An 11,813-nucleotide genomic window follows, 5' to 3' on the forward strand; every position below is an offset into this window, starting at 1 on the left:
GAGAGAGAGAGAGAGAGAGAGAGAGAGAGAGAGAGCAATTTATTTTAAATCTGAAGCATCCACCATTTGACGATCTCTTTTGCCAGGATTTCTGCCACATTAATCTCCCAACTCCAGCAGTAGCACAGTTTAGAGACTGAAATTTTAAATAATGAAGGATGCCCTTCCTCAGAGGAGCACTTTAGAGACTGGCAGCCTGGGATGATGAAAAATGCACACCAGCAACTGGGAGTCCCAAAGTGCAGGCCAACATAGAGGACAAACCGTAGAGAAGAGCAGTTAAAGGTTCAGTTAGAAAACTTTAGTGTCACTTTGCCAAATACCATCTTACTTAAAAACTGTATGATCTTGGACAAGTCACCTAATACTTTTGTCCTATTTTTTTCCTTCATCTTAATATAGGAACCATAACGCCTACTCCATGAATCTATCAGGAAGATTTAAAGATACCATGGTGCATAAAGACTTGTTACAATCCCCGAGTAAGTTAAAAGGATAAAAATTGTTAAGGCTTATACTGCAGTAACTATGTCCATGTCTACAATTCAATGTTAGCCCTGCTATTCACTAGCTTTGAGACCACTGAACATGTTTCTTTTTTCCATGACTACTCTGATAGGGTCAAGGTCTTAGCCTTGTAAAGTTGTTAGAACCAAATGTGACAGTGTATATCCTCTACACAGTATGATGTACACAGTGGTCACTTTATACATTTCCACTCTTGATCTATTAATGATGACAATATCTCCATTACAATGAGACTTGTTTGCAGCTCAGGTTTTTCTGGAACTATGTAGCCCAGACTGGCCTCAAATCCTCCTATCTTGTTTATTTCCTTTGAAAAGACTTTACTAGGACATGGGAAGAGAACACATAAGACCTTTGGGACAGCCTGCTTGGGAAGGCACACACAGTACACCGCCCACAGCAGGAGTGCTGCTGGAGTTATCAGTGGAGCTGACATGCCCCATTTTTGGTTTCAGCTTTTAGTCTATGGGTGTCCTTTGTTCTCCCTGCTCAGGGTGCTTTCCAGACTGAGACCTGAGCTACCATCATCCTAACTCCTCGGCTTCACACCGGACGTGGCCTTCATGGTCATGCACACACCACAAGGGCCCTGATATATTTCTATTGGTCTCTTATTAACAAAAGTCACGTTTTTAACAAGATAGAAGTGGGAGAACTTTATTATCCGGACATCAGAAAAGTAAAATAAAGAGGCAACAGGAGCAGAGAAATCTCAGTTCTGTGACTCAAATTAAATTATGTACAACAGACGAGAAGAGGCGAAAGTGTGGCAAGCTATTTTAAATCAATCTACATGATACTCCCTGCTTTCTGTTGCCCCCAGACTCTGAACAAAAAAGGAGAAAGAACCCTCAATGCTATTAGTCATGAAAATGCCTCTGGCAGAGGAGCAGCTTGTAAGAGGACAGCGACAGCAGGATGTACATAAAATGCCTGATGAAAGGCAGGCTCCTCAAAACAGAGGGCTTCCCCCGGGAAATTAAGGCTGGCAAGCTCAGGAGCATTCTCCATATGCCCTGTCTGCCATCATCAACCACAGCCACCTGTGACAAAATGTCCCCACCTTCTAATGTGCCCGAGGTCAGGCTTTGCCATGCTGTCGATTCTTTTTTTTTTTTCTTGTCTCTTCACTTTTGCTTTCTCTTCCCCTACAGCTTGTTCATTTAATTATTCATTTGATAAACATATCAGTAGCATTACGGAGTTCCTTGTTGACTCTATTGTCTCACATAGCTGTTCTGGTCTGTCTGAATCATAATCATGACCATACCTGTATGTAGGCTGTTTGACACAGGGACTTGAAACTGTGATGATCTCTGGTTGTGTTAAAGTACACAGGTGAGTATGTGCATGACATGCATGGTACTCACGAGTCAAGGAACTCTCTTCAGGAGAGTCTGTCTTCTAGAGCAAAATTCTTCTAACCAATGTGATCTATTAGACAAGCTAAAATTAGCTGCTTTAACAGATGCATACATGCCCTACCCCACATTCTGCAGCTTAATGCAGAAATGCTTGCTTCACACATAATCCTTTAGTGCAGAGTAGCCACTCTGCAACTGTTCTCAAAGTCGTGGTTCCAGGACCATGGAGCTATCATCTTCTGACCAAACTGCCTTCAATGTGTAATTTCTCTAGGCATCCTTCAGGAATGTCCAGTAGTCCAGTCTGCCAGAAGACTAAGGGATAGAGAACCAACTACAGGACAGGTTTTCATGAGTCACAACTGAATAGGGCCATTTACTCTTCTGTCTACTTTCCACTGGTCATACCACATGACACAACCATAGTGAAACTCAAAGAATATGTAGTGATCATCTAATGACATTCTCAGACATCAACAGTTCTATTCATTTATACTTTTTCCTGATAAACCAACTCAGGAACCATTCGATTTGATTATGAAAGTAAACAGACACAGCTTGTCAGTAACAAAACCAATGTCTTCTGAGTTTGTCAAGGGACAAACAATGTGTCTTTCTTGCCATTGATTTGCTTTAAAAATCAGAGATTTAAAAGGAATTTGCTGATCTGTGCCCCATATAGCTCATTCAAAACAACATCCTCAAACACCAGACAATAGTGACCATAAGCCTGTAAGCACTTTATTGATGATCAAAATATATCCATTACAGGAACTAAAGAGATGGCTCAACTTGTAAAGTGCTAGCCACACAACTATGATGATTTAAGTTTGGAATCCCTAGCAGCCACGTATAGAGCTGAACATACTAGTGAGTTTAGGGGTGGGCAGACAGGGAGATAGATCCCTGAAGCTCACTGGATAGCCAGTCCAACCAAATCAGAGAGCTCCAGGTTCACTGAGAAATGCTGTCTCAACAAAGTAGAAAGGGAATTGAGGAACACATCCCACACTGACTGCTGCCTTCCACATGCATACACAGACACAAACACACATACAGCACACACACAGAAGACACTATATACATATATAAAAATATAATGAAACCTATTATGATGCATGATTAATATATACTAATAAAAATAAAACTAGATCCTTAAAAATCTAGTTAAAATGAGGTTGTAGTGTCTGGTGTTGACATGACCCTGGTAACAGATTGTAAAGAAAACAATCTATTTTGTCTCTACTCTCCTGCCCTGTGCAAATTATTAAGGCCATGTTGGGGCTGGAGAGATGGCTCAGCCATTAAAGGCTAGGCTCACAACCAAATATATAAGGCCATGCTGAATAGTAACACTAAGACAGAGCCTTGTTATAGTGTCCATTGGAAGACTTATAAAATAGAGAACAAGCTAGAAATATGATCATAGTTATCACACAGGCTAGGAAGAATTTTACTGATAGAGAAAAGCATTTACATGAGGTATGGTTACTAAAAGTAGTCTCAACAATCAAGAGTTTTATTGTACTTATAAAGATCATGTGGCAGATCCAAAGTCCCAATCCTTAGACTGTGGTAAAGTCATAGTAACCCAGAAAAGTTCAAGGTCATCATCTCATTCTCTTTTCTCTGAAAAAGGACCAGCAGAGAAGGGAGATGCTGATACTCAACAGTGAAGAAAGATAGAGAGGAAAGGCAGACAGACACCGCTAAAAGAGGAAGGAGAACTGAGCAGAACAGCACAAGTCAATTGTTCCAGCAGTCAAGAAGCAGAGGCAAAAGGATCATGAGTTTGAAGTCATTGTAAGCTATGTACCAAGGCCGCCTGGGTGACAGACAAGAAACACTGTCTCTAAACAAACAGCAGAAAACAAAAAGGACAGGAAAGGACTTGACTCTCATGACTCAATCATGAGATGGCTCATTAGTAGCAATGACAAAGGTAGTAGGGTACAGTTATTTGGTGACATTTAATCTTGAGTCTGCTGGGAAGATTATGTTAATGTTTAACTGGCCTCAAAAAGATGTGACAGCTCAATTTTGGCAAGGAACAGTGAAAACCTGCTTTTTAAAACCTTATCTTTTGTGCACATGTGTACAAATTAAGAAATCACATTCCATAATCTATACTTCTGCTAGAAATTCAGAAGAGAAAAACATTAACTCCCCCCCCCAAAAAAAACTGCACACTAAACAACATTACCAGCTACTCAATTTCTTGGTCAATCTCTGATTCAAGACTTAATAGTCTTTTGCTTTGAAGATATCAGAGTGAAAATGATAATACAATGACCACTTAAGTAATAATATTCAGAGTTGCAAAGAACCCCGCTGCTTATGTGTCTTTCTACTTAGCAGAATGGTTGTGAGAATTGAGTCAGAAAAGTCAAGTTTAGGCGTGGTGATGCTTGTCTGTCATCCCAGCACCTTGGAAATTTGAACAGAAGAAGCAGGAGTTTAGGGCAAGCCTGGTCCTGGGCTACATAGCAAGTGCTGACAGAGACAGACAGACAGGCAGGCAGGCAGACAGGCAGAGACAGAGAGAAACAGACAGAGACATAGTCAAGAGAAAGGACAAAATATACAAAGTAATCATCTTTGTTGTCATCCTCAACAATTTCTTTATTTTTATATATATTGATCCTTACAAATCTTTTTTTTTGGCTTTTCTAAAGAGATTTATTTATTTATTATATATAGGTACACTGTAACTCTCTTCAGACACACCAGAAGAGGGCATCAGATCTCATTACAGATGGCTGTGACCCACCATGTGGTTGCTGGGAATTGAACTCAGGACCTCTGGAGGAGCAGTCAGTGCTCTTAACCACTGAGCCATCTCTCCAGCCCTCGCTGGTTTTTTTTTTGTTTGTTTGTTTTGTTTTTTGTTTTTTGTTTTTTGTTTTTATTAACTTGAGTATTTCTTATATACATTTCGAGTGTTATTCCCTTTCCCGGTTTCCGGGCAAGCATCCCCCTAATCTCTCCCCCTCCCCTTCTTTATGGGTGTTCCCCTCCCCATCCTCCCCCCATTGCCGCCCTCCCCCCAACAATCTAGTTCACTGGGGGTTCAGTCTTAGCAGGACCCAGGGCTTCCCTTTCCACTGGTGCTCTTACTAGGATATTCACTGCTACCTATGAGGTCAGAGTCCAGGGTCAGTTCATGTATAGTCTTTAGGTAGTGGCTTAGTCCCTGGAAGCTCTGGTTGCTTGGCATTGTTGTACTTTTGGGGTCTCGAGCCCCTTCAAGCTCTTCCAGTTCTTTCTCTGATTCCTTCAATAGGGGACCTATTCTCAGTTCAGTGGTTTGCTGCTGGCATTCGCCTCTGTATTTGCTGTATTCTGGCTGTGTCTCTCAGGAACGATCTACATCCGGCTCCTGTCGGCCTGCACTTCTTTGCTTCATCCATCTTGTCTAATTGGGTGGCTGTATATGTATGGGCCACATGTGGGGCAGGCTCTGAATGATCCTTACAAATCTTTTGCACAAGATTTTCCTTTCATGTTCTCTACTTCATTCTATACTTTAAAAGAATAATATTGATATTTCATGTTCCATTTAAACATTGTCTATTCTTTATACCTGGTATCTCTCATAGAACTTTTGATAGTATGTGTATAATTTCTTTTTTTAAACAAAATTTACTTAAAATTTATTGTGAAAAAAGAACAGATATGAAACTGCAGAAGAGAACCTCCTGTCACAGAAAGTCTCTCTCTGGATAACAGCATGTTCTGCCAGCTTCAATTAGTTTTAAATGCACTTCATTCATTCATTCATTCATTCATTCATTCATTCATTAGCTTTACACACTGATAACCATTTACACTCACCCCTAGTTCTTCTCCCATTCTTCCCATCCTTCCTATCCATTACTCCCTTTTTCTTCAGAAAAGTAGAGCTCCCCCCTACCCCCCTCTCAGATTCCCACATGTTTTGGCATATCTTGTTGCAGAACAACTAGACACAGCTTTGTGTTCTCCTACTGGGGTCAGGGGAGGCAGCACAGCAGCGATAAATTATCCCAAAGAAAGGCAACAGAATAAAATACAGACCCCGGTATTGCTCTTAGGAGTCCCACATAAAGACCCAGATGCATAATGGTTAAAAATGTTTAAAGTGCATAGGTCAGTCCCATGCATTATTCATGGTAGGTGGTTCAGTCTCTGTGAGCCCTTATGGCCGAAGGTTAGCAGATACTTTATTTCTTTGTAAACCTCTTGAATTCCTTTCACTGGAATACAATAATGTGTGGCTGCATAGATACATGTTTGGATGGATGAATAGGTTGGCTGGCAAAAGAATGGGAAAGTAGATGCTTAGAGGGATGGCTGGGTGAGCTAGAGTCGTAGAAAGGTACAAAGGCAGTATAAAATCTCAATCAAATAGGCTGTAAACCATCCTGGGTATGGACTTCAGCTGTGTGACTTTCATTAAATTATTCAGTCACTCAAGTCCGGACTCCTCATCTGTATAATGGAGCTGACAATATAATCTTCTGGATATATGGTCGGGATTAAATAAATTGATTCAATCTTTTATTTTGATAGTGAATGAAAATTAAAATCTATATTTGGCTTTTTGTAATCCACTATTCCGGAAGCATTAAAGGAACTCATCCATGTCTGTGTAGTTTTCAGACATAGTCATTAGGCTGAGTCCTGTGAAGCAGTGACTGTTCTCGTAAGAGCTCTGCTCTGTGTGGAGATTAAATGTAATCAGCAGGGTTTTTTTAATGTGAGCGAATGGCAACTTGCTCAAAGCAGACAAGAAGAGTACCAAAAGTAATTAACTTTCCAACCATTACTCTCTTCACTTATCTCCTTAAACATCCTCACAAATAGTAGGAATATGCTCGTGAAAATTAGCAACTCCTTTGCTCCCACAAACTACTAGCATTGGTTAACATGAAGCAAGTGTTATAGTAATCTTGTTCTACCTTAAATGTGCCTTTCTAACATCACAGATATAGGTGCTCTTGGTAGGGCTTGTGTAGAGATATCTGGGTGAGGTGTTATTTTCCACAGCCCCATCACAGATCAGTGTTTGCAAGAGGAAGCGTCTGGGGCAGGATATAGTGATGACTTCTGTAGTCTTCTCATCTTCTGGAAAACTGGTCACTGGGTGAGTACACAGATGTCCTTTGAAATTACCACCTGCCTCCATCTGTATAAGGAAAAGTGTTGCTAAATGATGAAAACACAATGTCTGGCTTTGATGAGCTATTGGGAAGGGATGTCTTATTTTGATTTCCCCCCAAACGAGAGACTAGGGCACTGGGTCTGAGAGTTAGTGCAAAAGAATGCATAAGGTAGAAGGAATAGAGCAGGGAAGGAGGAAAAGTGGATCGCAGTGTGCATTATTAAAGACATTGATATACATGCATGGTGATAAGTCAGGACGCCATTCCACCAGAGAAGAAAAATATGCATGTGTATATATGTGTATCTGTGTGTGTGCCTACCTCCCTCTATATGTGTTGTGTGTATGTTCATATGTGCACGTGTGACTCCCTGCCTTTGTGTGTGAGTGTGGTATGTGCTGTGTGTATATGTGTTGTGAATGTGTGTGAGAGACTCTGTGTGTTTGTGACTGTGGCTGTGTGTGTGTGTTTGTGTGTGTGTGTGTGTGTGTGTGTGTGTGTGTGTTGCTTTGTTCGTTTCAAGATTGATTCCTGAGGTACTCACCTTAGATTTATAGTCTATACTCATACAAGGGATAATTGTTCTTGAAAGGTATCAGGAGATGCTTCGGGCATGGCTCAGACAGTAAGCTTCTTGTCATGTAAGCTGAACAATCTGAGTCTGATCACCAGAACCCATGGAAAAAAACAGTAAAGCATAGCGGCATGGACTTTTAATCCCAGCACTGGAAAGACAGAAATAGCAGAAGGACTTACTGGCCTCCTTGCCTAGTGTACTTGGGGAACTTTGGAGAAATGAAAGACCCAGTATCAAAATAACAAGGTCAACAACACCTGAGAGAAAACACCCAAATTGACTTTTAGCCTCCCCATGCATCATGTGTACCTGCATATATGTGTGTGTGTGTGTGTGTGTGTGTGTGTGTGTGTATGCACAGAGAGGAGGAGGAGGAGGAGGGGGAGGAGGAGGAGGAGGAGGAGGAGGAGGAGGAAGAAGAAGAAGAAGAAGAAGAAGAAGAAGAAGAAGAAGAAGAAGAAGAAGAAGAAGAAGAAGAAGAAGAAGAAGAAGAAGAAGAAGAAGAAGACGACATGTATGCTTGCTGTCATCTCGGGCTTTTCACTCTCACTTATTTTCCCACCATGATCTCACTGCAAGCTCAGTGAAGCAGAGCTGCTATTGGGCTATTGGTTCTGCCTAATCAAAGTAACTTCCTAGTTCATATGTTTGGGAACCATTGTTATGTAACCAGCATTTGTGTGATAGGACTGGCTACAGCTACCTGAGAGGATGGGAGCAGGGCAGCCTAAGACCAAGTCCTTCACAGTTATGGACTCAGGGACATAAATAAAAACTCAACAATAGATCTTCCAGATAGGTGTTCTCATCTTGACTTCATCTGCTATTGTTTTCTCTGTGGCTCTCTTTGGCCTCTCCCAAACTCCCCTCCTTGATTAACATCATGCTGACTATCACCTAGAATTCCAGCACTAACCCATCACCTGACCACTAATGTCCTAGAAATGTTCTGTCTATCTATTGAAAAGCCTAGCCCTCCTTCCTTACCACAGCACTGCAGAAGAACCCCCTTTCCCAACAGCATATCCTTCTTTGTAGAAACATAATACAGAGATGACGTGAGCAAGAAACTTGGGTGTCACTCTAGACTTCTCTGCCTCCCTCTTACTCAATGAGCAACCTCCACAGACCTGCCTAGTGTACCTTGACATCCTTCCTTCTCTCTACTTCATTGTTAGAGGAACAGTTCAAGTCTTCATATATATTCACTGAAACTAATGTCATCATCCCCTCACTAGTCTCTGTACCATTCAAGATTTTTTTCTTTCATTCCTTCCCGTGTACCAACCCATAACTCTCCTGAAATCTTTTCTACGGCATGAGTCAGATCATTTTATACTTCTGCACAGTTCTCTAGAAATCCAAGCTCATGGTTTTGAACATATTTTGGCCACAGGAGTGATGACTGGTCTGCCTTCTCAAATTCAATAACCTAGAAATCAAGCTGGACTGGGCTTCATTCAGCATGCAGTGAGCTTCTGAATAAAGAAAGTGAGAAGGAAAAGGAAAAGTTTTATGAGCCACCTATGTGTTATCAAGAAGGTGCAGTGGTCTATGTTTCCTTATTGAGCTACAGAAACATTCATTAGGGTCTTAGAATGATGTCTGAGAAAACAACATTTATAAAGCAAACATAACCCCCACAGTGTGATATGGTGTGGGGGGGGTGAGCGCGCATAGATATGTATATATCAAAGCTAAGGTTATTCAGTTCATGATTTAAGGGGGAAAACTGTATAAATACAACACACACACACACACACACACACACACACACACACACACACTTGCAAAGCAAAACGTGCTCCTTGGCTGCTTTCCCAACATCATCCCCTCCTCTTTCCAACATGTTCTTCCAACCCTGCCAAGCCAATTTCTTTTTCTCAGTGAAATACACTGCTTGCAACTCCATTTCCCTGGGGCAATTCTGCCTCCAGTATGTAAATACCCTCTTCTCCCAGTTTGCTGGTCTGTACAATAAAGAGAATTCCTTTCTCTGCCTATATTATTCTACTATATGTTTTAAGTGATAATATCCTGTTGCAATGATTTGTATATCTGCATCTTTTACTACACTTAGAAAGGTTTTAAATTTGGGGAATGATATTTGTATATTTATAATGCTAACATCATGGGATATAGATTCCCATGGTGTTATATGATGAGTTTGAAAGATCATTCTTTTTATGTAGTGGTATCATATATAAGTCATCCAATTAAAGCCAAACGTGGTGACTGATAAGAAATGGTTTTTGATGAAGAGATCAAAAGGCTCATGCTTGCAATTAGAGGCAGCCCAATGCTGATGACCATTTGACAGCCAAAAATTTCAGAGGCAACTGGGCCGAGATGCTGCATAAATGGATCATGTCAGCTCTAATATAAACAGTTGGTGCTCTTAAACGAGGAGAAATTATTTGAATTACAGTGATTGCCTCATTCCTGTGAATTCCCTCAGCAACAACACAATCTGTTCACCCAAAAGGGTCTTTTGAAAAGCATCCCACATTTTAAGGCGGTGTTTCACATGATGAATAAATTCACTCAGAAACATCTGTTAAGGTAGTTTCTACAAGGCAGAAATGATTTCCTTAACAGGAGTGAATTGCATGAAGTACTTCTTGGTTATACAAATAGTGTCTGACATTTGAAATTGTCATGACCTCCTCAAAGGACACACAGCAACAAGTAGGTAAAGGAGGGAGAAAGGCTAAATTTCTGTGCTTTATTATTTCATTTGTGTTTATGTGCATTATTCTGTTTACTTTGAATGCTAAGGGCTTGTGACATCTTGAATGCATTATTCTATTTCTTGCCCCTATAATCTGTTCTATAATCCTAATTCTTCTCTCATTCTAGAAAGATCTTTTTACCCCTTTAAGACATAGAGCAGATGTCTTCCATTCCAGAACTCCAGCTTCAGCTTCCTTCAACTCCCTTCCCTGTGCTCTCAGTATCCTGAACACATCTCCATTTCACATATGTTCTGTCATGATGGGAAAGGTAGGGCAACATGCAGGGAAAGCATGTTGGCAGGAGCAGAAATCCATACACAAGGAGCAGAGAGAGAGAGAGAGAGAGAGAGAGAGAGAGAGAGAGAGAGAGAGAGAGAGAGCGTGGATGAGTCTATAAACCCTTAAAGCCCACCTCCAGTGTCAGGCTTCCTCCAGCATGACTGCACCTATTAGAGGTTCCATAACCTCCCCAAATAGTGCTACTAATTAGGGGTCAAGTCTTCAATTACATAAGCTGATGGGGAACATTTCTCATTTAAACCAACACACCATTCATTAACTCATCATACGGGATTTATGCCTCTGGAGAACTCTGACTAATATACATGCCTTTTTCAGAAGGTAAATTCTATAATTTTACCTACAATATTTTACAAAAATCAGGAATGATGAATTGGGATCACTGACTAAAATCTCTTCGTGAATCTTCGGGTGAGTAGTCCACAATAATAACATTATATAAAGAATATCAACCACTTGTCTAACTCAGACACATAAGTTAAGCATTAATTCTTTTTATGACTCATACATTTGAACTTACATGACTAGGGCACTGCTGTACTCTAATAAATAAGAGAAAGGAAGCTTTCATCCCACTCTCTGGCAGACTCGAAGAGCATTAAAAATACTATATTTTAAAATGCTACCTCTCTGGTCTGTCAAAGAAATATTATATGGTAGATTTATGAGCTGCAGTGTAACTCAAAATCCTTGATTTGTACAGTAAATTTTATTTTTCCCTCTGAAGCACCATGCCGTTTGGAATTCCCAGTATCAGCGCCCATGAGAAGCCAGATAACTCAGTCACCACACACATATAAAGAAGTTTTCCATGCTTGGCTTGGCTTTTTTTTCCTCCCTTCACCTTCAAGCACTTCTTACAAAGCACTCCAATACATCTATTTTTAAAACTGTACTGTTTCTTATCCATTTGATTGATTCAGGCTGACAGCTCTTGGGAGAGAATAGAATATTCACCATCAAGGATCCCCCTCTTCTTGAAATAATTTTCACCTTGAAGTACAGTGTAATGTATTTAATTCATCTCTGCATTGTGCCATGAGCTGAGTCTTATTATCTTCTTCCTACCTGTTAACCATTTGCAAGTTAAATTTCATTTTAGACCTCTAATCATAAATTTAAGAAATATAGTTACATCACCTTGGATTTGGCCACCAAAAAAGAA

This window comes from Rattus norvegicus, chromosome X (assembly GCF_036323735.1).
Source record: "Rattus norvegicus strain BN/NHsdMcwi chromosome X, GRCr8, whole genome shotgun sequence".
NCBI lineage: Eukaryota > Metazoa > Chordata > Mammalia > Rodentia > Muridae > Rattus > Rattus norvegicus.